This window comes from Macrobrachium nipponense, chromosome 11, assembly GCF_015104395.2.
Source record: "Macrobrachium nipponense isolate FS-2020 chromosome 11, ASM1510439v2, whole genome shotgun sequence".
NCBI lineage: Eukaryota > Metazoa > Arthropoda > Malacostraca > Decapoda > Palaemonidae > Macrobrachium > Macrobrachium nipponense.
In genome coordinates this window covers 86,225,219-86,232,162 of record NC_061087.1, presented here as the reverse complement: position 1 = coordinate 86,232,162, position 6,944 = coordinate 86,225,219, and positions in this window count along the sequence as shown.

Here is a 6,944-nt window from a genome sequence, read left to right as displayed (position 1 = left end):
CTGAAATCCCCTCTTAAACTCCAGTTAAGTAAAGTTACAAATTCTTTTTGAGCTGCCATAATTTCACGATGCCCGGTATCAGTTTACTTTCACGGTTGAACTGTAGGTCTTTCTGTTAGTATTATGAACGCAAAGACTTGTAAGTTTAAGAAAAAAAATTATCTATTTAATGAACTGTTGCCTGAAATCGTGAGTAAATACTTCAAGTATATTGCTAATTTTTTTTTATGTAACTTACCATTCTTGTCTTTTAGACCATTTCATATGGTCTGTGAAACTCTGCCGATATTTTCATGGCCTGTCCTTGTTTCATATGAATGTAAACAAATATTTAATATTAAGGATATTCATGAATTTCCTTTAAAATATCAGCTCAACTGACAGATAAATGATGCAAAAACATACTGTACACATGAGCTACGACTACACAAAAATTTCCAGACTAAGGTTCTTGTTATACAGTACAATAATGGACGAAACTATGTACAACTAATTTCTCTACATTGATTGTCACCTAACAGAATCACTTTCACAACTGTTCTTTTAGCCTGATAATTTGGCATAAAATCATTGATATAATCCCAACTGCTAATGAGTGGCCTGGCCAAGAAGGACAAAGTCAAGCCATATAGCAAAAATTGACTGACATAGCATGGGCACCATAGTGAATTCCACTTGAAAATAAGCCTTCACAAATCCCACTGCTTCCTCGTATCATTACCCAACAGTCTGGTATGGAAAAAAGAAACAGAAATGTGTTATAGAGCACTCAGTTACATAACTTCCGCGTTAACTCTGTTATAGAGCACTCAGTTATATAACCTCCGAGTTAACTCTAAGCTGTTATAATAACAGACAACCATACCACATTTTAACATCGGCCCAACTACCTAAAAATCAACTTCACACTATTGGGAAATCTTGAGCAGTACATACATCATTGTGGAACCATTCATTCTAGCGCCGCAGAATAATAATGAATGTTTATCTTAAAGAAAAAGTACCCATAACCAATTATATCTCTTGATGATCAATGTTAATAATCTTTGGTAATACAGACTTCAAAATACCAATTAAAAATCTAGTGGAAACCTACACATTATTTAGTGTTGGTTAGAGAATTCCTAACGGAGAAACCTTTACTTCTCCTGCAGGGATATTAGGAAAAGTAAGGATCCTTATTTAGACTGAAACCACTGTTAAAAACCCCAGTAACAATGGAACATTATGATGTACAGTTCTGTGCAATGGGTTGCATTTCTGAAAGACCAGGTAACCAATTGCAGTTTGAAATAAAACCACTAACACTGCCAGATAACCATTCAATTAACTAAAATACTTTCAAAGACCAGATTTACCACAATAAAAAAAAGAGCAAAGTGTAATGTGAAATTAAATATTGATAACAGAAAGAAAACAGTATTATTTAATTTAAGTAAAATTCATATGTGAATTAGATCTTTAGTAGCAAACAACACTAAGCAAGCTGTTTCCTAACAATACGTATGGTGTTTCGTGATAACACTGCAACCACTTCTAAATTCATTTGCATTAGTATACGTTAACCCTAGCATGAAGATTGAGGTTCAACACAAAGAGATTTCTGATTAGGGCATTGACTGTGTAGCAACACAGTAAGGTGAACTAGGCTCCAAAACATCAATATGGGCAGATATATTAGATCAAAGAGTCCAGACTAAAATTTGACAGTGGTATACAGTATTTCCCTACAGATATTATCATTATGAATGACGGGAAATTGGGAAATCTTCCTAATTACCATACCTTAGTACGGATTTTTTAATCACTTCATATCTCATAATGATAAATACTATATTCCTAATCTTAAACATTTTTTGCTACTTGTTAAGTCTCTTCTAGATTAGGTTAACAAAGGATTATCACTGAATGAAATTTCAATCATCTCTAGCAAATTGTCTCATGGACACTTAGAAATGTCAAGCTTCTAACACAGTGAAACAAATACCTTTTTAAAGTACAGTACTGTCCACTGTTCTTTGTACTTCAAGTGTTAAAATACAGTATATTTGCAAAACAATTCTACTATTGTACTGTAAAAATATCTACTTAAGTACTGTATTTGCTGCAGAACAGCATAACCCATCAACATACATAACAAACAATTTTGTTGGGATTGCCTAAAAATACAAATTGTATCTTTTTATGTTTACATTTGGAAGCTATATTCTCAAGGAATATAACATAAACATTGGAAAATCCTTGAATACAGTACGTAATAGATAGGTTATTTTGTGGAACTAACACTATAAACTCACTCTTAGCCAAATATTTAAAATAATATTCACTACACTGAACTCAATCAAATCTAAATCTTACAAGAGTATATTGATTAATTCTGTAACACCCAAAGTGATTTTCCAACATGCCCCAACTCAATATACTGAAAGTCATGTTTATATAAACAGTTGAATAACTTATAAAGGTATCTATGTGAGCCAAAAATATATAAAAAATTTCAAACTATGAAACTAGTATTTAGAAAATGAAAATGTTACAAAAGTTTCCATATGGGGTTGAAACTTAAATGTCATTAACACTGCACAAAACTGTGCAGAACAAATGCAAACTAAATTTCATGGTACAGTATTGTTCTAAATATTATGTACTTAGTTTGGTCACAGTACACAATATATGCCATGCATTGGAAAGTACAGAAGTAGATGATATAATGGTGAAGGGGAGATGAAGATGGTGGCTCGCACATGTCCTTCAGTCCACAAAGAGAATAACAATGTGACAGTGTCTGGGTGGGTCATTTAGACACTAGAGTTAAAAGATTCTGACAAACTTGGATGAGGATTTTGAATGGAAACTAGAGATGTGTGGAGATTTGTGGAAGATAAAGCATAAGAAAGACACAAGTGGGTGAATTTTACTGAGGCCCTTTGCATAACACAATTATTAAAGTTGGCAGTGATGGTGTGAACAATGAAGATGGTGATGATAATGGGAATATGATGTTTAATTACCTACCGAGTAAAATCTATATTCATTGGAACGTCCACATGATTATCACATGAAAGGTGATAGTAGTAAAAACTGACAACCAATTGGAAAATAGACAAAGCAAAAGCATGAAGAGTAAAAAATAGTAGGAAACTGATGGCTGATGAAATGAATATGAAATACTACTACTATTTAATGTGAGTTGTGCAAGGAGCACTGTGGATATTAACCACTTCCATAGTGGAAAAGTGCTTATTGCAATAGTTTTGTACTTGATTATTCAGCACAATAAATTTCCATTGTACAGTACGTATGGCAAATGTTGAATAAATTGTCTAATTTTGAAAAGGTCAGCTGAAGACTACAAAGTTTATGAAAAAGCAGAAAGGCAACCCACCAATCATGACATCAGGATATTTACCAAACTAAAGAGGGACCACTTATTAGACTTGATACTAACTCAGATGAAGCAGCCGGGTTAAGCTAAATATTTAGCTTTAATTACATTTAGTTTCTCTAATGCGTAAGGAGTGACAAGTAATACCTTATTGATAAAAGCTTCTGACAAAAACTCTCCATGACCATGGCTCCACAAGAAAAAAATAAATAAATTAATATGCAATTATGAATAAAATATTACTTACTTGATCACCAATTTGTTTATGATCCTTGCTGGGATTGCTACACATGGATATATTTTTTATTTGATTATAGTTGCACCATTAAGGAATGCTCTAATAACTTCACAAAAGCAACTGAGAATGTGAAGACTTAGCCAAATTTTCATCCTTTATATCTGAAAATAAATATTTCATATTCAGTATCAGTTTTCTTGATACACTATTAGGTGTACATAGCAACATCAAAAAGACTGTATGACTACAAACAAATCACCATCTTTCTTCAAGAAAATATTTAAAATAGCAGAAATTCTACTACTGTCTTTATTTAGCTAAAAGAGAACGGACTTTTGATAACCAATGCAGATAAATGAGATAAGTGATAAACTTGGAACTATATGCATTCATGGAAGTCTAAATGAAATACTTTGATGAAAATTAGCTGTATACTAGTAAACATTTACCACCAATCAGCATGACACTATGAAATCATTTATAAATAGCATTCTATCAGCTGAATTAAGTTCCAAATTATCCTAAATATAGATTCATATTCTATCAGCTGAATTAAGTTCCAAATTATCCTAAATGCAGATTCATATTCATGAAGCATACAGATGTTATTTACAAAGAAAAATTGAAAAATTAAAATATAACCATAAACTTGAAAACCATAACAATCTAAAAACCTAAACTTTTGTAAAAAGACATAATACTTAATTGTTTTAAGATAAATACTACAATAAATTTGATTAAAACTCATACAAAATGATATTACACTAATGTATCATACATAATGATATTATACTAATGTAAACACACTAAAAATTGCACTATACCTTATGAGTATACATAATGTACACTGAAAGGAAACAAATCTATAGGAAATTAAAAGCTTATATTTCAAATGTTCAAGCCACATGTCTTGGAAAGCAATGAATTTAAGCTTAGGCACTGAATAACATAAGCATACAATGTGCAAAAACTAACTTAACTACAGCCCTTATGGTTGTTTTCTTTTTATCATCATCTGAATACTTAAGTTTTATAAACATGATATAGTATAGTAAGATATTATTTTTACAAGTATAACATCTGGCCAGTAAACTAAAAATCATTTTCTCCTTGCTCAAATAACACGGACATCATCTCTAGTTTACACAGATGACTAGACACTCAAGAATTTATGGTAAAGAATTAATTAATACTGATCCAAATGCACAAATGTCACCTTCCTTAACAGTCATTCCTGTTAGATATTCCAATGCCTCTGCAACATTGACTACTTTGTAAGGGACACTTTTTGTACATATTATAAGGTAACCTGGTGTTAGACTACTTAAGCTTCAATATTTTCAGCTGTGCTTTACAGTGGATCATACCACTGTACTTCTTTATCCTGAATGCTAAGAATCAGTGTTTTAAGCATGGTACATGTACAGACAGCACCATGTACGACCTTCAATGTGAGATCTTCCTCTCTCAACCATCTTCAAAAGAATGGGGCTTAATTCCAATTTTGATACCAAATGAAACAAAAGTGCCATCCATATCTCTCAAGCACCACAACAAAAGCCAGTTTCTGTTTACTGTACTATAAGCAATTCTGACAAAAATACCTACATCTTAAAGACAACACTAAGCTAATGTGGGCAGACCATGACTTTAGGCCATTTTCGAGTTTTAACCTAGCACAGGACCACACACACAACTGTATTTGGGAGTATCAATTCCAAGTTTCCTAGCTTACGAAGATTGGTAAGGGGCAAAGCCATCCTATCCAGGGTTGAGCACAGAATTTTATGTAAAGTTATGTAGACTGGGTGGAAACATTCTCCTAACCTGAGAGGGCCCATAATTTTACAGGGGTTTGGTAGTTAGCACATGATTTTACATAGAGTTTGGTAGGTAGAGTTAGATTAAGTAGTGTAGGCTAAGTAAGAAAGAACCTGGTGATGTAGGGCAAGTTAGTGAGAAAGGCTGCAATATGTTAAATTTATTACAGTACTTCAATCATAAAGTTCTCTAAAACTACTAAATTACAGCCAAAATTATTGTCAAAAACATTCAAAGTATATAGGAAAATAATACTTTCAATTCTGGAATTCAATTATTCTTCACGGTAAAAATTTGCACAAAACCTTACAAATTCCTTAAATAATGAATGTAAGCAATAATACAGCACAGGTAAAGTTGGAAACCCACCAGCCATTCAAACAAATTAGTGATCACCCTGGTTTACTAATATTAGGATGTACCTTTAAAATTCAAATAGTGAAGTAACTCTCAACCAAGTTACACCCACAGAGATTAGGTTAGGACGTCCAGGGGGTGTACCCTACCCTAAGCCAGGTACAATCTAGCAAGGTACTATCTAGCATCCTAAGTTAGCTTATGTTATGGGATGGTTAGGTAAGGATGTACATGTCTATGATGAAAAGGGCTACCTACTCAGTCATAATGCTTCTTATCTTCTTGTGAATGTTACTAATCGCAAACATGAACCATGCTTTTTTTCCATCACCTTCCCATGTAGCTGAGTTGAGTTGAATATAGAATTTAGGCCAAAGGTCAAGCACTGGGACCTATGAGGTCCTTCAGCGCTGAAATGGAAATTGAGAGTTAAAGGTCTGAAAAGTGTAACAAGAGGAAAACCTCTCAGTTGCTGTGAATCAATTGTTAGGTGAGGGTGGAAAGTAAACTGGAAGAAAGAGAATATAAAAGGAGGTACAGTAAAAGAAACGAAAGGGGTTGCAGCTAGGGGCCAAAGACACGCTGAAAAGAACCTTAAGTACTGCCTACAGACCGCATAAGGTGCACTGACGGCACTATCCCCCTACGAGGCCCATGTAGCTATGTATGTGACAATGTTTTATATTATCACTCTTGTGATAATATAAAACATTTCACTCTAATCTTTGGTTTCCATTAAACCTAGACAAAAACCCAGTTTCCCAGTGAGATCATCCCATCACAAACAGATATACGTAAGCCTAGGCTATGCAGCTGCAGAATCACAAAAACTATCTGTTTGCCCTGCTGCTTATAGTCAACCATGTAAAAAACACAATGATATGTAGTAGAAAAATAGATTTTTTTATACATATATATATATATATATATATATATATATATATATAATATATATATATTGCATGCATTTAGAGAGAAAATTATCTATCATATAACCTGCAATATGAATTTACCATAATAGATCTGGTAGCCTATATATCATCATAGTCAGATATAGGCCTATGTGGAGTTGAATATAGAATTTAGGCCAAAGGCCAAGCACTGGGACCTATGAGTTCATTCAGTGCCGAAATGGAAATTGAT